The sequence below is a fragment of the Fundulus heteroclitus genome, chromosome 5 (assembly GCF_011125445.2).
Source record: "Fundulus heteroclitus isolate FHET01 chromosome 5, MU-UCD_Fhet_4.1, whole genome shotgun sequence".
Classification (NCBI taxonomy): Eukaryota; Metazoa; Chordata; class Actinopteri; order Cyprinodontiformes; family Fundulidae; genus Fundulus; species Fundulus heteroclitus.
Window position 1 is genome coordinate 10,936,129 of NC_046365.1, and position 21,012 is coordinate 10,957,140.

The 21,012-nt window shown below is 40.4% G+C and overlaps 1 protein-coding gene across 9 annotated transcripts in view; it reads left to right on the forward strand.

The window, feature by feature from the left end:
* Positions 1–21,012, forward strand: part of adgrl3.1 (adhesion G protein-coupled receptor L3.1) — a 227,728-nt gene that overhangs the window by 23,723 nt on the left and 182,993 nt on the right. For all 9 annotated transcript variants that reach the window (XM_012851254.3, XM_021309872.2, XM_021309874.2 and 6 more), the window contains exon 2: positions 8,100–8,180. The gene's annotated coding sequence lies outside the window, so the exon portion shown is untranslated. The remainder of the gene's footprint in view (positions 1–8,099; positions 8,181–21,012) is intronic.

Sequence of the window (21,012 nt, forward strand, 5' to 3'; positions counted from 1 at the left end):
TACTGCGCATGTGGCAGGGCTTCCCCAAACAGACAGATTCTGTCTTTGCTGTGTTCATGACAACAAAGACAGGGATGTTTTAGAATCCAATGGAAGCCATTTTCAAATCATGTCAGAGAAAACCCGCGCCTTTTGTGGCGTAATAAATTAATAATTAATAAAAAAACATTTTGGTTAAAATGTTGGGATTTTCCTGCTGGTCTGATTCTGTAAATGGTCCTTTCAATCTGGAGATCAAAAAAATGCAAAAGTTAAAACCAAATAATAAACAGATAGGAAGCTAACATGCTGACAGCCACTTGACAGCAAAACATTTCGCTTTCACGAGAAATATCATGCCGTTTTTAATATCTACCCCAACTGATAAAGCTGAGTGGTTGAGGGTACCAGGATAAGTCAGCCAGTGAGTCATTGTTTGCCCCTTCTTCCTTATTTTCAATTCTCTTAATCTCCTTTCACTAATCTATATGGGGCACATTGACAAGAGTCTTTCATTTTACGCTTGGGTACAGCACACTATTGCTCCATATCTTTATGCTTATATTGAATTATAGACCAGGGGGATAGCTGTGGTTTTAAATGAACATTAAGAGGCTCCACCCTTTCTGAGGAGGCTCCAGCTCCTCCATAAATCTCCACCAACAAGCATCGACAAAACTCCTCGACTGTTATGATGCAATCTTTGGTTTATGGCATAATTACAAAGGCTAATACATGAAAAACGATCATGAAAGCATATGGCAGAGTCCTAATTACATCCAGAGGACTGATGAATAATGGGGATGATGTGGGACAGTGATACAACCGCTGCCTCTCATAATAGAAAACACCATTGTTTTCCTGTGGGAAAATATGAAGTATCTCTCATGTGAAATCCACTCCTCCTCTTCAGAAAGACATAGAGCCGAGAGAAATGGAGGGAAAAGAATGGAAAGAAATGTTCATCTATCCACTATTCAGTAAGGCATGAGTACCCTAACCAAAACCCTTTTACCGTTGCCTCTCATAAGCGCTCAATGAGAGCTGTAACTCCGCTGTTCCTGACCTTTTCCTTTTTTCACTAGACAATTTTAAAATATATGATTTAAAATATATGACTGTAACTTGTAATATATACTACTGGTAGCTTTAAACATATCATTGGGGGCGAAGCAGAAGACAATGGTGATGGATTCACTGAAAATGGAGCCTTCTTTTAACATCTACACAGACATTATAGATTGACTAATGTGGTTGGCATAATCTCATCAAAAACATCAAAAAAGGGTTCCAAAGAACAGGTTCTTCCTCATATTTATGCTTTTGGATAGATGTGTGACTAGACAATTAGGATATTATTTTGATAACCTAGAAAGTAATATCACACTTTTTTGAAATAAGGATAGTAAACCTTAAACACAAGAGATTAAGAAAAAATCAAGAAGTTGGCAACACTTTTAAATTTCCCATATGTGTTTTGTATCCAGGATTCTATGTGTTACAGTGCCTAATATTTAGCAAACTTTAAAGTTTATATATATATATATTACCATGGTGGAATTTGTGTGGTTTTGTACATTTGATATGAGATTTGAATAATTGTAAGAGGTGGTAGAGACCAAATTATTTTTATGTCCAAGGGTACACTACATTAACCAGGCCAGCCAGATAGATAATGTGTAGCACTCTCTGTTCTGCACATGATCAATCTAGGACTGCTCCCATTGAATCCATTTGGGGAAGGAGGGACATTCAACAGAACTCTCTGAGCTGATTGGGCGAAGCGACACCTAGTGCCCGCCTAGCAAAGGTTGGTTTTAGCCAATCATGTTATCAAATTAAACATAAGCAGCAGGCTCTATGAGACACCACAAAGTGAGCTAGTTAAGACACTTCCTGCTGTTCTTCTTTCAAAGAATAAATCGTGAATTCTTATGAAACAGATGTAATGGCAGCAGCTACGGGTGCGTCCTGCTGCGCTGCCATGTTTATGTTGGTTCGGCTGTGGTCTTAGCAGCTCTTGCTTTTGTCACAGCGTTATGTCCCGCCTTAAACCCCAATACTGCAACGTGATTGACCCAAACTGTTCTTTGTTTCTGACACAAACTGTTGAAGCCGGTGCGGTACAAGATGGATTCTCGTGTGTTTGTGAACGCACAAATACCGTAAGAAGTTATCTTGCAGGGAAGGTTAACACGACATTTCACTGTCTGTAAAGACTAGCTAGAATTAAAGAGGCTTATCACACATGTTATATTATTTCCTCCATTTTACTCTTTGTAAACGGACTGACTGATGTTAGCTAGTAATTTAGTTGTTATTACTAGATAAAAAAATGGGATAATCTAAAGCAGCTGAAGGGTGGCAAAACAACCAAAGCAAAAACCAGAGTTCTGGAAAAAGGACCCAGAGGTCTCATGGAGCAAAGATGAACCCAAAGGTTTCATCTGAGGAAGCACAGAGTTCTGGGGTTCGACCCCGCTGTTGTCTACAGGAGGTACTGAGTTTAGGTGTGTGATCAGGTGGTTATTCCAAAGAGGAACAGGGGAGGCGCAGAGGGCCTGCGGTGAATGTGGTCTGGATGCAGATGGAGGAGATCTGCAAAGGAGCCCAGGAGACGGCAGAGATGGCGGTGACTGTGGTCTGGAGGTTGACCTGGGACCTGGGAAAACCCTTAAATTACTTTTTTGGAAGGCTGTCAAGGAGGCATTTAGAACCCACAGGAGAAATCTGGCGTCTGATCCACAACATGCTGGAACCCATGCAGGAGCTTTGACGACTCGTATACAGGATGCTGAAGCCCATGAAGGAGCCCTAGAGACTGCTAAAGAGGACAATGGAACCATCACAAGAGCCCCGGAGAGCGGCGATGCAGCTGCTAGAATACTCAGCAGAGCCCTAGAAAGCAGAGCTGAAGCCTCTGGACCCCTCGGAGGTGCTCAGGAGAGCTAGATGATGATGATGCTAGAGTAGGAGATGCAGATGGCGATGTTGATGCCGCCAAGGTTCCAGCATGCAGAGTACGTATCTACAGAGAAACGGGCAGAGTAATGAAGGAACAGAGTACGTGGCAATTATATTGAAGAATTGAGCAATCAACAGTGACAATCAGTGATCTTAGATTTTGAGGGAAGGGTGGAGAATGACACTGGATGCAGGTGAGTGAATTAGAGGATAATGTGGAGCAGCTGACGCAGAATGGAAGCAGTGAATCTAAGGGAGGAAGACCAATTAACACAGAGGGAGCAAAAGTAAGACACAAAGATACTACTGAACAGGGGGAAAGACTAATACTGACCAGAGGGAATAAACGAGAATTCACAAGGACCAAAATACAGAGATAAACCAAGAAACTAAACGCTAGGGAATAATTTCATGTATCTTGGAACCGTTATGAAGTTTGCATTGGCCGGCTGCTGACAGAGATAGCAGGTACTATTTGCATTGGGTTGTGGTGCACCAACGATCTTCCTGTGTGAAACCCTTTGTGAGAACAAATCATATGCAGCATGTCCAGAAAAAAATATCTTTAAAATGTCAACTTTCAAGCAAAATATATTTATATGTGCATGTTATTTTGATATTATTGATTTTTTTTAATGCCTTACTTTTCCTTTAGATAGCTACTCTGATCCTAAACATTTAAAACGTTCTGTTCCCATCGTGGTGGTGTACGGCCTCTTATATCCATTTCCTGCAAATAAAATATTCACGCTGCATTGCAAATGTAAACACAACGATTGGTTGGTCTCATAAAAGGGTGTTGGCATAAACTATGAAGCTATAAAGGTTTGGAGATTGGATTTTCTTTAAGATAGTAGAAGTCCATTTTAGTGTTCTGCCCAACAAGACAAACTGTAGTCACTAATCGGTCATCATGTAAAATTAATAGGGCAGGCGTTATAAACTGCACATAAGATATTGACTCACACTCCTTTTGCAGTGATTCCAAAATCCTGACAAAAACATTATGTTAAAATGATTGCTTGAGATTTCACAATTTCTCTGATTAAAACTGGAATATTTGTTTTTAAGTTAAAAAAAATAGGAGATTAGGATTCTGGAATATGTAATATCTAAATTAACATTTATTCTTTCCTTATTTCTGTTGAAAGCTATTTGATGTCAACTCTTAAGAGTTAGTTAGTTTGAAAAAAGCTTTACATTAACATTTTTTCAAATGAGTTTTATCAACAGAGCCCATGGCCACGTTTTTTTTTTAAATCTCTGTTTGATCTTGCGGACATTTTCCCCCTAGTAAATGTCAAAATCGGTAACAATAGGACTACATGACACAAAACCGGACACTCTGCTCTTAAAGGAAGCACTTCTTCCTGCGTCGGTATTAAATGTGACCTCTGATTGTTAAGCCTGAATTGTTTCGGTAAGAATGTATTTCCGAGGAAAGCCTTTCTGTTGTGTGTCTTGGCGAAGTTTGTGAACATATTTTTCCATAAAGCTGTTGCTAAAGTATACTCTAGAAAGGTGTGCTCTCCGACGGCTGAAGAGGGAATTAAGATTTAATGAAGAAATCCTTCTCAGGGCTTTAAGAAAGTGGTGGCTGGCCGCTGATGTGTGCACAGACTTTTCGCCGGCTGCAGCTTTGATCCCCTCTTTCCCTTCTTCGTACTTGTTCACCTAAACGAACCTAATGAAAAATCTCATTCCTTGCCGCGTTCCGCTGCTTTCGCAAAACCCATGTCCTTCATCGCCTCTCTTCTGCATCCGAACCTACGTCTGTTCCGCCTCTCTTCCTCCATTCCTTCCGCGCTGATGCCACCGTTGTTAACCAGCTAGATGTGAATAATGTATACTGTCTTCTGAGAGAAACAAGTCAGACAAGCATGAACGGACCGCGCAGGTGGGGGGGAGCTCGTCGCTTAAGTTATTTCTCACTAATTATCTCTTGCCCCCGGTGATTCTGCTGCACCATAGCGCGAGCATACATGCATCTAAAACATTTTACATTTGCCTGCCTACACACAAGCACACACGTATGTAGGGGTTCTGTGAAGGCATCTTTTATGGCCGATACAAAGAAACAGCTTCTGGCCTCCTGTGCTGCCTAATAGACCCAATTACTGCACAGCCCTGCCCCAGAGCTCCACAGAAGTCCAGGCTCAGAATGTTGATCTTGATGTGTGTGTGTGTATGAATTTTACATTTGTTGTTTTTTTTTTTTTTTTCATTTATGTGTGTGCCTGGAACATTCTTCCTTGGCTCTCAGATAAAGACTGCCAGAAAATACAAGGCCGCACAGATAGACGCTATTTCCTGGACTGCATCATCTTTCCCAGAAAAACAGCAGCGCACTCACGGGGTGCAAGGGACACACACACACACACACACACACACACACACACACACACACACACACGAAGGCGAAAAAAACTGCATCCGTTGTGCCAGAGGACATGAGCGCAAATCTGTGCACAAACCCGACTCTGAGAGGGGGCACATTGAGCTTGACTCTTGAGGTTTGGCTGAAAGGTTTATCCCTAAACACTTATGGTAGCAGGTGATGAAAATGAGTGAAAGGGAAGGCCTTTCCATGCAGAACACAGAAAGACAAAGAGAGAAACATGCGGTACTGTGCTTTGGGAAAGTATTCATACTGTTTCACATGCTGCCACCAAGATCAACAGCTTTAATTGGGACTTTATGCAATAGACCTCCTCCAAACAGCTCATAATCATGAACTGGAAGGAAAGAGACATATGGATTTCAAAACCTTGTTAGACTTGCATACAGGTATGGTTGGGCAACACTTCAAGATTTTTAAAACATTGCAATTTAAAAAAAGAAAATAAATATAAGATGTGACTATATTGTTTATATCAAGATGGTCTATATTGTGTTAAAATTATCCTTTTATGTATTGCAGTAGGTTGTTGTATTATATTGGCATTCAGCCTGAAGATATCGAGATATTATCTTTCCTCCATATCGCCCAGCCCTACTGTACATACAGGTGTTTTAAGAATGATAGAAATCCAACATCCCTAACAAGATATAGTAATAAAGTATGATGTAGAAATGCACTGAAAGGTTATTTTTCAAAATAAGAATGGTCAGCGTTGTCATTCATTCAGTGACAAAACAAGAATCAAACAAGTGTGGCCCTTATTCAAAGACAAATGCAGGAAATGTTGTATAAGCTGGTTACAGTACATTCCTCGGGTTTGTTCAGAAGATACTTTGATTAACAAAATGACCGGAAAGGGGGAAATATAGACTGTTTCCGTAAGATACCAGAGACATATAGGTGGAAAAAAAAATTATCTAATTCATGAATAACGTCAGAATAGGTTATGTTTTCCTGAGCTGACAACAAAATGCCCTAAACAAGGCAACAATCTTTTCCATCTTCCAATCAATCTGATGAGCTTCTCTGATCCTCAAAAACATTCATGTAGCATGATGCTACCAATATTATGTTGCACCATAAGCAGATGTGAGTAGGTATTTTTTACTGCCGAAACTAATTAAAATTGGATTGAAAATGAGCGTATCTGTTCTTGATTTAAATAGATCAATAAGATAAGATAATTACATACACTACACTTGAAATAAGATGATGGAGATGAGCAGTTCCTATTTTAAGTGCAAAAATCTTCTTCGATTGGCAGATCATTTAAACCACCTGCTCAAATCAAAGACAAATAATATCAAGAAAATCGTACTTATTTTAGTTCCCTTTTTGCAGTGTTCCATTGTATATAGCCTTTTGCATGTTGGCGTGTAGTTGGTCTCTTCCTAAAAGAGCGTCAAATAAGCTAAATTAATATGCACATAACACTTTTAATTTGTGAACATGTTTGAAAAGCATGCATGATTTGCTTTCTATTTTTCTATTATGGACTCTTTTTTTGTTGGTCTATGACATAGTCCAATAACATACAGTACATCAGAGGTTGCTGCTGTAATGTGAGAAAAAAAGTGAAAAAGTTCAAGGGCATCAATACTTTTGCAAGGCATTGCATAAGGCCTGGTCGTCTCACATTTTGCTGTTGTGAAAAATTAAAAATATGTCGGAGATTTTGTTTAACTTTTCTAGTCTTTAATTAGGTCCAGATTTGTTGGGTGCGAAACAAATAGTTGTTCTTTCTACAGAATCTTTCACCTTAGCTGTGGATCTTTGCAACTTCTCCAGAGTTACCAGTAGTCTCTATTGCCTGTTTCTCTAAATAATGATCTCTAACAAACCCAGAGGCCTTCACAGACCAGCTGTATTTATTTTTAAATTACATCCAACTGGATTCGGATTTACTATTGGTGGCATCTGATCTTTTTTTAGGGGTATCAGACAAAAGGGGGCTGGATACAAGACAAGAGATATTTCTTTGTAAAAAATGTTGACAGCCATGTATAATTTCCCTTCCACTTCATAATTACGTGTTACTTTATGTGGGCATGTCACATATAGCCTCCTTAAAATACCCTTTTGCTTATTGTAACACAACAACAAGCAAAAAGATCTTAAAAACAATCAGTGCTTTTTTCTGTACTGTTTAGGGAAACAGATACACACTGGTAAGTATTATAAAATCCAAATAAACGTAGAAGTCGATAGAGAATAGTCAAAATGACCCAAATGGAAAAAGATGTCAAATTTTCTACATATGAAAGTCTCTCTCAGCGCGTCTCCAAAAACAGAGCTAGCAATTTCCCCTCGTCCCTGGCATTTGACAGAGAAATGCTAACCATATCAACAAGCTATGATGGCACGAGAGAGCTTTCCCCTCGGTAAACTGCCAGCGAGAAACAGAGATGGACCATTACAGTCTTTGATATCCCAACACTTAAGAGGTCATTACGAGGCGGATTGCACGTGTACACACACACAGGCGCGGTCACATAAACACCAAACGGGCGCCCCCTGCGAGCCGCAGCGGCTTTGTGAACCGTCTGGTTCTTGTGTTTGAGTGGGTTATGGCTATTCACACAATCTGGATGGGGCCATTATTCACATGGCACCCCACATTCACTACATATTATAGCTATCTGTCTCTATTGTGAGAAATGACAGGGACTTCAGTTCAGTGAGCTTGAATAACCCCCCCCCCCCCCTCTCTCTCTCTCTCTGTCTCTCCCCCCTCCCCCCTCGCTCCTCTCTCCAGGTCCAGAACATCCTGCTGCCACTGAGATGTGATTCTCTGAGGTTTAATTTCCGTCCAACAAAAGTAAATCCACACTAACAGGTAAGAATATGCGTTTTAGAAACCATGAGGTGGGGTTTAATACACACTGTTTGGTTGTGTAATAATTTTAAACATATTTACTTAGGTACACTGGTCAGGTCAGAATGCATTTTTATTTACAACAGCCATATTTAGGCCTGAAGGGATAGCCGAGCAAATGCACACACACAGCTGGTGCTGTGTTTTTTTTTTTGCAGACTCTACAGTCTGCGTTATGCTTTTTTAGAACCCAAATGCGACCCGGGGTTTTCCCCGGAGACCTCAGGGTTCCATCTGTGCCAGGAAGTGCTCTAATTGGCCCCAACAAATGTGTCCTCTGAAAGTGCTAATCCAATCTGATTCGACCAGGCTTCAGAAAGAATATGGAACGACACGCGGCATGCCGCGAAGGCAGCAAGGACGGGAAAGAGCAGAAGAGGCGCGCTGGAAGCGCGGGTGCAGACCCGAGTTCTAATTGCAACGGGCCTGCTGTTCATTGAACGCATCAGCAGGAGTTTAACCACAAACGCAGACCTTCATCTGCCCATGAAGCCACTCACCACAACTTATTTACAGTGTATTTACAAGCTGAGCAAGACCTGTAAAATGTCGAATTTACGAGCTTCCGTTTAATTAGGAATACTGTCTCCCAGAGTTGGCTGATGAATTGCACATTCAGTTTATTGGCAATAGAGGGGAGGCGCAGTTGTTTGATATTGACACACTTGCCAGGGAGCTGCAGTCGACGTCCGTTTTCCACTAAGAGGAGAAATATATTGCATCTTTGCCGTGTAAAAACCCAGAGGTCATGTTTTCATGTGAGATCCTATTCTGTATTGATTGGATTGGCCGAGAGTAATGTGCAAGCGGGCCGCTTACTCTTTTTCCTGCTGTGTAGTTTTGCATTCTTCTTTGCCGTTTGCGATATTTCTTCCACTGGCCTCTAAATGACCGTTTTGATGGTGGCGCTCAAGAGAACAGTTAGGCATTTTTTGCCCCTATGCGAATAAATAATGTCTGCTTTAACCTATAAGTATCAGCTGTGCCACCCTTGCCATCAAGCATTTCGGGCAATGAGTCTTAGCAATAGGTATTTTACATCGTGGAGGAATTTGGTCACATTATTTTAATTCAGCGACATTTTACACATTTTTTATGATCATGCCACGCCACCTCCTATAGATTTAGGTCCAGACTTTGGGTGCATTTTGGTTTTTTGAGCGATTCAAAGGTGGAAATGCTGGTGTCCTTTAGATATTTGTCCCACTATATAACCTCAGTGCAGTAAAAGTTAAGGTCTCAAATCAATTTGCCGGACATTCTCCTTGAGGATTTTTTTTAGTAGAGAGCAAAATTCATAGTTCCTTCAATTACAGCAAGTTGTCCAGGGGTTTCATTTATAAAACTTTGTGTAGAATCCATACTAAAAGTGTAAGTACGCCAAGAAAAAGAAAATGGCGTACGCCCAAAAAATTTTCAGATTTATAAAACCATGTGCACGCAAAGAAGCATGCAATTTTTCTTTATAGATCACAGCTGTACCTGAATGTTTGCGTACCTGGTACCGCTTTGGGTTCTGCCCTCTACACGCCCAGATTCAACCATAAATGGTCAATGCAAAGAACCTCATGAATGTTAATGTGTATTAAAATGGGTCAGCTGTTTTTTATCATGGTGACATGGCAACTACAGAGGAAAAAAAACCTGCTCCTTGTTGAACCTCCTCTGAGGATGTACGTTCTGGTCAACAATCCGAGGAGGGAGGGAGACCATGAGGAACGAGAGGTCTCCACAAGATCATAAGATGATAAAGGGAAATTGAACGTCTGAGAGGAATCGTGATGCAGCTTGGCTGCAATTTACCACTTTCTCATCTGCGTCGCCAATTTCCCCCGTCTCCAAAATAACCACATAGGTCAGAGTTGCCGTGAGGTCCCATCAATCTGTTATTTTTATTTTTTTTAATAGATCCCAACTTTTGTGTGGAAAGTGACATTCTGACATTTCAGGCCGCATTTTGTGTATACGCAAGTTTTCTAAACGAGACCCCAGGTCCTTAAGCGGCAAAGCAGCCCCACTACCACTATCGCGTCTGATTAGCTGATATGATGTTCTTTTTCTGACATGCTGGTGTTACACCAGATATGGTGGGACACATATTTTTAAAAAGAAAAGTTCTACTCAGACATCATATTTTCCCTATGGTCCCAGGAATCTTCAAATCTCTTTGTAGGAAATATGAGACAGGCCTGCGTGTTGCTGTTTTGTCTCCTTAACTGAGGAGAGCGAGGTCTGCTGTGATTTAGAAGCAGAGTTTAGCAGCGTTAGTAGGCAGGGCCCTGCTGGGAAGGTTCCCAGCTGCTCCGTGTTGTGGACAACGGCTGAAGGCCCAAAGCTTTATAAAGGACTTTGTAACTCTTTCCAAACCAATAGCTTATCAGTTAGTTTGTATCTCTTTTCTCTTTTTTTAGGTCAGGACATGATGTTTTTCTTTGTACAGTCCTCTTTTAGTCAGACAGGTTCTGTTTAAGGGCTTTACATAGTCTACAGTAGTATAGTTGGGCCTCTATGTGGCTAGTAAAAAGTGCCTAATCACAGTTAATTTATAACTAAACAAAGGGGACAAATACATATTCACTTTCCCTTGCTAAATAAAATCAGCATATTGATATAGTATCTAGAGTTTACTGATTTAAAATTTACTTATTTACAATAAAGCAGAAAAATCTGCAGTGATGCAAACGTTTTCTTGCAGCACTGTTAATAAAACTATGTGGGGATAATGTGACAAAAAGAAAAAAAAAAGTTCAAGGGGAATGAATACTTTTGCAAAGCACTATACATGACATATTTTTTTCCGTTTTACATTCACTTCCTGTCCAGGATTTTCTCCCCCAGCACGCCTTCCTTCTTCTGCTCTCATACGACTCTGAATGCTCGCTTTGCAAGCTAACTTTGTGATATAAAGGCCACATTTTGTCTTTATTTCCGTGAAACAATGAGCAGAAAGAAAGAACAGCAGGAAATGGGATATGTCATTCTTTGTTTCGTTCCCTGGGAGAAACAGGTGTTTCCTGCTCCGCACGCACAAACACACAACCTTCATTTAGCTCAGCGCTAATGAGAGCTCGGACTGAAATACAATCTGTACGGTCCGGACGTTAAGCGAGTCCACGCAGCGGTACGATACAGGTAGATGGGTAGATAAACGCTCTCTGGTAATGTAGCAGCACTCACTCGAAATATGCGCCGTCTTGCAGAAAGATTCACACTGCCAGAACTTTTTCCATCTTTCTCACGTTTTAACCACAAACGTCAGTATATTTTATTGGGGTGTTGCATGACAGATTGAGCTATGTTGGTGAAGTGGGTGTTATTATGAAGTAATTGTAAAGTGTACAATAAAAATGACAGAAAACAACAACAGAATTTTAAAGTATGTAGATATATTCAATGAGTCCATGCTTTTTAGTACCACCTTTTTGCAGCTTAGTTCCTCTAAAAAGTGAAATGTTTGCCCATTCCTTTTTTGTAAATTAACTCAAGCTCAGTCCGATTACATAGATGTTGTCTGTGGCCATCAATGTTTATTAAGTTTTGGCCACAAACCCTCAGCTAAATTGACGTCTTGACTTTGGCTTGGCCATTCTGTACGGGCAGAAACTTACACACTGCTATGGATTCAGTCTAAGTAATTCAAATTAGTTTTCTGTTGATACAAGTCTTCACCCATAGTTTCTGCTCCTACTGCTAACGCTTAGATATAGTTTTATTTAAGCGCTTCACACTACATTCAGTCATTCACCCATTCAAACACCCATTCACACCCTGACGGTGGTGAGCTATGTTAGTAGCTACAGCTGCCCTGGGGCAGACTGACAGAGGCGAGGCTGCCATGCACCGGCGCCACCGGGCCCTCTGACCACCGCCAGCAGGCAATGTGGGTGAAGTGTCTTGCCCAAGGACACAACAACAGAGGCAGTCAGTGTGGGGATCGAACCGGCAACCCGTCAATTGCAAGACGAACTCCCTAACCTCTGTGCCACGTCGCACAGAGGTTAGGGAGTTTGTCTTGTATGTGTAGAGCTGATGTGGTTAAAGATAACTTTGGCTGAGATTTCAGCAACACCACCAGAATTCTTGAAACACTCTCTATCAGGAAATATTTAAATTCAAAGGCTTGAAATTCTATGATTTCAATTTGGACGCGTTGGTTTTTCTGCCTATAAGGAGGGAAAATCCCCATTAGTATCATGCTTACTTACTTAGCACCTCATAAAACTACCTGTGCACACATAAACTAGCATTGATACCCTCATGTTTGGGGCTGCCCCTGATGAGTGTGGCCTTATTGTTTCCCAACATGACCTTTGCCTTGAGTTGAGAGGCCTTTGTCCTGAGACAATGGAGCCCATATAGTAAACACTGACAGTCAATGCCATCCACACAGCTGCCACAGAATGGCTGCAGACTGTCTAGGGTCCAAGTGGAGGGCTTTGAAGCGGCCACTTGTGGCATGCGTGTTTTCTGTGCTGGCGTATTTTCGTCTGTGCTGTTTGTGCCTGCAAGACAGAAGCCTGTTTCTGAGAGTTGACAGATGGACCCGTGCAATTAGAGTCAGCCTGGCTCTGTGCAAAAATGCACACAAACAGACGTGTGCAAACCACACGCACCCAGAACCGGGCAGGATGCAGATGTCTCTGAAACTCTAGATCCGACACAGGGTACAACGGAGACGGCGATCTGAGAGATCTATCTGCACGTCTCTATATCTGTCGATCTATTGGGGAAACAGTGAGAAATCAGTTCTCATGACTGTGTTTGTTTAAAAAAAAAACGAGAATTGTATTTTTCTGTGGTAATAATGGAATTACTTTCAGTCTATTCAAATCGTTTCAGACTAACTATAGCTGCGTTTTTAATTAAATTGCATTCACAAATTTGACATTTAGCAGAAAAGGAGTTTCATGTTTTTTCCACATTTTTATTCAGATACAAATCTCCAAATGTCAATTTATCTCTCATTAATGTGTATCTGGATCATGTTCTGCTGCAATATAAATGCCCGACTTGTATTTAAATGTGAGGACTGAGTAATATTTGTCAAAATGGGAAAGGAGTTAATGCCTAAAACATAGCATGGAGAGTTTCAAAACATCTTCTAGCTACGAGAAATGTCTCTGTCTCCATTTTCTGCTGTTTTGTTTTGATACAATATTGATCCCAGTCTCACATCTCCAATGCCTTGTAAAAGTATTCACACTCATCTTTTATACCCAGTTCATTTTGCAATAAAGGTCAAGATCAGACAGATTGGATTCAAAAACTGGATTTTGTTTCATCCGTCTTCCCAACACATCTGACCACCTTCCCTGCATCTGAAAAAGTTACCTTCCTAACAGCATGGTGCTGCCACTGCCATGCGCAGTGTTACTATTAGGCCATTAAATTAGTTTTGCATGTAGGCAGAAGAAATAAAAAAAAAAAACTGTGTCGCTCCTGTTTAAACATGACATCTTCTTCCAGATATGTATGTGTCCCTTACAGGGCTTGTGGCACACTGCAAGGGATGTTTATAACTTATTTAATCAAGGGCTTATTCACGCTGCCTTTTCGCGAATCTCACAATGAATACAGTATTCATACTGAGATTAAATAACACACAAATGGACCCACTTTCTCCTGATGGACTGAACGGCCCAATTAAGATCTTTCCATCTCCACCAAAAAAAAAAATAATTTAATTTGTGCTACTTCCATAAATGTGGTACTAAATCGGTTATCCGATAGTTTTCAAAGCGTACGTGATCTGAACGGTCTTGTCGCATTTCATCTGACTTTTTTTCTCTTTTTGAATAAAGTTTTATTGAATTGGTACAATAGTAACACTTACATATGTTATTACTTCTGAACACCGTGCGCTGCTAGGCAACGTCTACTTTTTTTTCTTCTGCTCATGCGGGTCACTTTGGGGTTTTAAACCTTTCAGTCCAAAGTCTTTAATCAAGAATCAAGATTTTTTTTTTTCTGGGACATACTCTGGCTTAGAGTACACACAATAAACAACAAGCAATAAACAAACAATGGGTACAGGTAATAACACAGCAGGCAATGTGCACAAGTATTTTTTCTTACAAACAAAATAGTTTTTTGGCTTGCACGAGTTCCAAAAGTCAGTCCTATTTAAATATGCAACTGTGCAAAGAACATTAGAATTGCTGATTGCCTTTCCATTTCCTTAGGTTGGTGGTCTCCATCTGCTTATTAGGTTATTTATGCCGGGTATTGGTTGCAATGGATTTTATTTAGAGGTGTTAAATTACAGATTTGGAAAAACAAGTATAATTTTTCTTCCCCTTTGCAATTATATGCTACTTTGTGTTGTTCTATCACCTAAAGTCCGAATAGATATGTTAGAGTTTGTGGTTGTGACCTGACAAGATTTCCATCCCTTATACGTTTACAGGATGAAAAAAATATTAAGCATCAGATGCATTTATTTTTAAACAGGTATTAATCTGATTTGTCCATTTATATGCTGACAGTACTAGGCATACAAATGTGACCAACGGCAACAACAATTCTGCATTCAGCTCTAATAGTGATGTATTGACCTTTGGTAACAGATCTGCCCAGAAGAGATTAGATGCGGACTGAAAGGTCATGTTTTAAGATCTTAGTTGTGCTGCAGCTGCAAAACTCTCGGTGGTTAAATCCTACAACAAGTACCACCAGGACCATGGCCCGTGAGCACTTAACCTTTAACTTTTCCGGTGGCGGGGCCCTGTGCTCAGCGGTGCGACTCAGTGCAACTGTCCTGCGCGGCTCCCAGGCGTGACGGCGGCAACGTGTGAATGTAATCCGTCTTTCTCCCCTTTCGGGCTGCTTCCCCTCTGTCATTCACGCCAACCCCAGCCCGTTTTGTCAAAGCGCGGTTGAATGAAGCTTACGCTTTGATCGTTTATGAATATGCGTCGTTCTCAAACATTATTCCAGGAATGAATGTCAACGGCGTCGCCGCAGCGCAACAGTCTTTGTCCCACTTTTGCCTTGATTTGGTTCGTGTCTTGTTGACTGATCTGCAGATGTGAGTCGATCCCTTATGTACTCTTTCTTTCCTCTTAAGATCAGTTCAGAGCAACAGAGGAACACACACACACACACACACACACACACAAACACACTAAATCAACAAACACGCATTCAGATAGAAATACATTTACACATACGTACATCTACACACTTGCAAATACAACGGATTGGCACCTGAGTGCACTGGTGCAACCTCCAGGATGCGTACACATCTCAGCTGGGAATAGCCTACAGAGATGCTCTTTGTCAACAAGTTGGAAGAAGCAGCTATTCAGGGCCACACCATATTCCTCGTAGGATTAGCCGCCTTATTTGTGTGAAGTCCCTATATTGGAGAAAAACAAGTCGCGGCAGTGAGTCCTGTTCTTTCTTCCCACGTCGTGCGGTTCTGCCCATTCATGGTGTTTCGCTTGCGAAACGGTGCTAATCATGTTGAGTATATTGCGAATGCAGATTTCTTGAGGGCTCGGCGCAGTGATGTGCAGATGCTCTCGCAGATGTTTCCCCTTCGTGTGTCTGTTTACCAGTTCAATTATCCTTATTGTACACTATAGAGATTTGTTGATATATTTAGGAGCCTTGAACATAAATTCCAGGAAAAACAGGAGTTAGTCTTGCAGGAGAAGTCGGATGCGTGTTTTGGTCAGAGCTAGCAGATGCTTTGTCTAATGGGAAATATACTGTGTGTTGCAAAGCGATTGGATATAGAAGGCCCAAGATTCATTTTTTTCTATTTAAAACGTTTCAATGAGTAAGCACTTCAATTATTCATCTAAGCAGTTAATAATCTGGTTATTATATACAGTAATATAGTATATGCAGTTATACGGAGTAATTTAGGCACAAATTTCTGTCTATATTTTGAGTATTGTATGTTATTCAACAACAGTGAGAGATGTACAAAGGTGAAGTCAAAGGAAAAGGATACATGCTTCGCCAAATATTTAATAAATGATAATCCTAAAAGTACGGAATGCATTTATATTCAATTGCCCCGAGAGCACATTGTAGAAGCAGCTTTTGCTCCATTTGCAGCTGCAGATACTGTACGTTGGACAATGGCGGCTCGTTAATAGGGAGCACTAGGTCACTGCCCCCATCAAAGTGTAGGGAAAGGCGCGGACACAGTGAACATAAATTACAAAATAAAAAGTAATTATCACATCTGTTCTCTCAGTCTCTATCTGGCTTTTGATTTCTCAGCATTGCCATTTTGGGTTTATTTCATTGCACAGGCCTTAATTACATAGATTTAAAAGGCAGAGGCATCGGCCAGTGTATATTGGGTGAGTGTGCGTGTGTGTGTATGTTCTTAAACTTTTGGCTTCCATGTGACTTCATGCTGATCTCTAATTGGTTATTAAAAATATTCTCCTGGCGGCACGGCTCTCTGCGCCAGTGGACAATCAGAAATTGTTGTGTCTTTATTTATCCAGTCAGATTAATTCATTATACCTGTCCATCAAAGTCACACCCCTGGCAGCTTCGATGCACAGCCTCAGAGGCCACTCAAACGCGCTGATGCAAACAGAGGAGTCAGAAAAACAACTAAGGCGAGATGGGAGAGAATGGTGGCAGCGAAGGAAAAATCGGTCTTGCTAGAAAGTGAATGCCTTCCCCAGCCTATAGTCTTTTTCTCGTCACACAGACTTTGCTTAAATATTGCCTTGTTTTTTTACTCTTTTCATCTTCCCATAACTCTGAATAAGGCTACACAGTTGATAGCGCTGTTGCCTTGCATCAAGAAGGTACTGGGTCCGAGTCCAGTCCTGGGGGTCTTTCTGCATTGAGTTTGCATGTTCTCCCTGTACATGCATGGGTTCTCTCTGGGTACTCCGGCTTAAACATGACTGTTCCTTTAATTGGTCTCTCATTAAATCGCCCTTTAGGTATGAGTGTGTGTATGTATGTGCATGGTTGCCTGTCCTGTTTCCCTGTGATGGACTGGCGACCTATTCAGGGTCTACCCTGCCTCTCACCCATTGACCACAGGAGATAGACACCAGCCCCTTTCGCAACCCTCTGAACTTGGAACAGTATGTTTGTCTTTTCTCAGGAAAAAAACACATTCCAATAGTTTGATATTGCCGTCACCTTGTTTAACAGTAGGCCTGGTGTGGATAGGCATAGGGTAAGGTGAACTGTTATATTTCTCCCACACAACATGTTGTATTTGGGTGAAAAATCTCAACTTATTAGTCTTATCTGAGCAGAGACCAGAGACCCTTCTTCCCGATGTTTGGTGTGTCCTCTAGATAGCTTGGATCAAGCTACAAGTTGGACTTTTCCTGCCTTTACTTCTGTCATGGCTTTTTCCCCAAAATGCCAGCTGCATTGCATTGTCCTTTAGAAAGATTCCTTCCCCTGAATGGCTAAGCTGCACTGGCAGTGGGGCCATGGACACCTCTTAGCCGCTTGTGTGGAAAACACTTTTCTTGCTGGACTTACCAGGGTAGTTGGACAACCGTGTATCGGTTGGAGTGTAGTTGTGTCATACTCTTTTAACAATGAGACATTGAACGGGGCTCGCTGAAATGTTTAAAACTTGGATTTTTTTTTTTAATAACCTAATCCTGCTTAACACTTCTCCATATCTTTCTGGAATGTGTCTTACCTGTTGTGTTTTCTGGTCTTCATGATGCCTCTTCCACTTCACACTGATTGTTGGCCTATCACATAACAATCCTATAAAGTTCATAGATGTTTGTGGTTGTAACATGTCAAAAAATAAAAAGTCTAAGCAGAAAGAATCCTGTTTAAGGGACTGTTAATAATCAATTATAAGGTGAACATAAGGAACTTTACATAAATTGATGCAGCTTTAAATAAATCACTTCATCTAGTGCACTATACAGGCTTACTATTTGTTTAGTGATTACAGGCTGTGTAATAACTAGTTTATTAACCTGTTAACAGTATTTTGTAAGGGTAGGCTTAAGGATGACAAATTCCCTGAATATGGTCTCTTTATGCAGAATCTGATTTTGTAAGTAAAATGGCAGACTCTCCAAGTGTCCATATGTCATCCTCAAGTTAATGTTTTTGGAAGTGAAATCTTTCCGGAAATACAACACCTTTGAAAGGAAATCAATGTTCAAGACTACAACCCGAATAGAAGATCTGAGCCGCATAAGATGAATTTTTGATCAAATGATTCTCCGTGGCACAATTAGGCATGGATGAAACAAGGAGTGAGCGTAGTGCTATGCACCCAGAATTCTTTCATTTCAGACATCTTCATACATTTTTCTCTGCCAACAGAATTATCTATTGGCCGAGGCGTGATAAATCTTTATTGGAGAACGTTCAGGCATCGGATTATGCTATAATAATGCAGAAATGAGTTGACAATAGAGGTGGAACGACGCAGTCAGCTCACAAGGTTCACATAAATGGGACAAAATTAGATTGTGAGAATATATATTTGGAAAACTATGAATCTCATTTTTGTTGTAGTTGTTTATTCTCACAAAAGGACTTCTGGCTTTAGAAATCACAAATTGTTTTAAAGAATGTGTAACCAGGCTGAAATGATTCCATCCAGGTCCGTCTAGTTCAATTAAAATGTCATTTTAAGCTTAAGTATTTCTAATATGGCTCCTTTTGCTATCCTTAAATCTCATAAATCTCAAACTGTGCTTTCAAAAATCTCTCTTCAGTGTGGAGCTATCCAGATCAAGTTTGCCACAGAAACAATTTAAAAGTTTTGGAGGGCATTTACTCCCAAGTTTTGTTTTGTATTCTCTCCACTGGCCAGCCGTTTGTTTTAGAATTGGTTTTAAGATCATGCTTTTAGCTTTTAAATGTTTCAGTGGTCTGACACCTCTTTACCTCATCGAGCTTTTACATTCACACATCCCCAGCAAAAACCCTAAGATATCAGGATCAAAAGCTCTTAGTTGTTCCTGGACTCGGTTCGTGACCAGGAGGAGACGGAGCCTTTTCAGCCGCTGCTCTTAAGCTCCGGAACATTCTCCATCTTTCTGTGATGTTGGCCGGAACTTGAAATTATTTTAAACTTCACACTTTAAATTCCACAGAGCACGACCATTAGGCCAGTCCTTTTTTCCTCTATGGCTTATATTGCTGATTTTTATTTTTTATATTGTCAACCTTGCATTTTATAGCTTATTTCCTTTTATTGTTATTTTTTCATGTCCTATTCTGTTTGCTATTCACCTGTGCAGCACTTTGAGGCTTTAGAAATAACTAAAGGATTATAATTATGTAACCCCTGAATGACGCCATCACTGCATTTTCTTACGCGATAATAGAGGAATATTGTGGCAGAGGAACGTTAGTGGGTAAAGACATCTATATTTCTACATGTACTAACAAAGATGCTTAATGCGCACAAGACCTGGATGCCTCTTCAGTGCTAAGGTAGTCAAGTGTTGTCAACCAGTCTTTACACATCAACTTTGTCACAACAACAGAGCGACTAAAGAAATACTGCTTTTCTTTATTCAAATTAAGAGTCTCATACATAGATGCAGGCTGTCAGATTAAAAGCTCTCACCTTCACATGCGAGGCTTACATTGAAAGCTGAGACTCGTTCTGTCAAATGAAGATACATACCGAGAGCGACTGGATGGCTATTCACATGACAGACTTCACTTTGTTGAGCTATATCATGGCATTTCTTATTAAGATCTAATGCCAGGGGATAACCACGCGCTTTACCCTTAGATTACAATACGGCGAAGAAAGCCTGAAAACAAACACGTATGTGTCATGCATTTTGATCAAAGAACACACAGATTAAATCATTCAGTCTAATCACTGCGATACCACTTAAAAGCCCTGTTGAATTACTGTATTTTCAGTGCACCTGCCTGCTTTGGTTTGCTGATTGGAACACATCCGCCCACAAGGGATATGAAACTGCAATAAGATCCAGACCTCAGCTCTGTGTGATTTGAATATGAAATGATTAGATTATTGATTTTGGCTATTTGGATCTCCCACCCGAGGTGATACTGAGGCGGCACAATCACCGCAGATGACATTTAGCACTGTGTTTACCTTCGCTGTCTCCATTGATTGCATCAAAATCACCACCCATACATCCTGCAGGAGCTTATTGTCTCATCAATTTGCAAGAAGTGATGGATGGAGCTCCTCAGAAATGCAACAGTCGTGGTCTTTGTGTGAGCAAATAACCACATTGCCCAGCAATCAACATTACAGAGGTTGCTATGGGCTAACATTTCAGGTACCTCTGAATCTCATTTTGAAATGATGCAATTCATACGGCTCCTAATCAATAACAGCTTGATGCAAGGAATAATAGTCAAGAAATGTAACATTTTAACAATTACACTTTTTGATGCATCCTATTGACCAAAATATTTTAATAATAATTAAAATTCTGTGATTAAGTTCTCTCATATTTGTTACAATGCATTTATGGTCATGCATTTATACATATAAAACACATTGGAAAAAATCCACTAAAAATCAGCTGATGTATCAAAGTATCCAAAATTGAGACATTTTAACCTCAGTTTTTCTATATAAAATGTAAGGATATTTTAAATCCCTTTTTATTCAACTCTTGACAATACATTTTAAATATTAACATTTCAATTTTTCTTTTTTTGACATTTTGGTTCCCGTAACCATTTTGAAAGATAGGCTTTGTACTCTAAGCCTCTTAGAAGGGACATGAAGACATCTTCACCTTTTAACCTTCAGACAGAAAGTAGAACACCAATAGACTAAGGATTTAGTTCAGTGTGTTTTTGAAGAATGTACCAA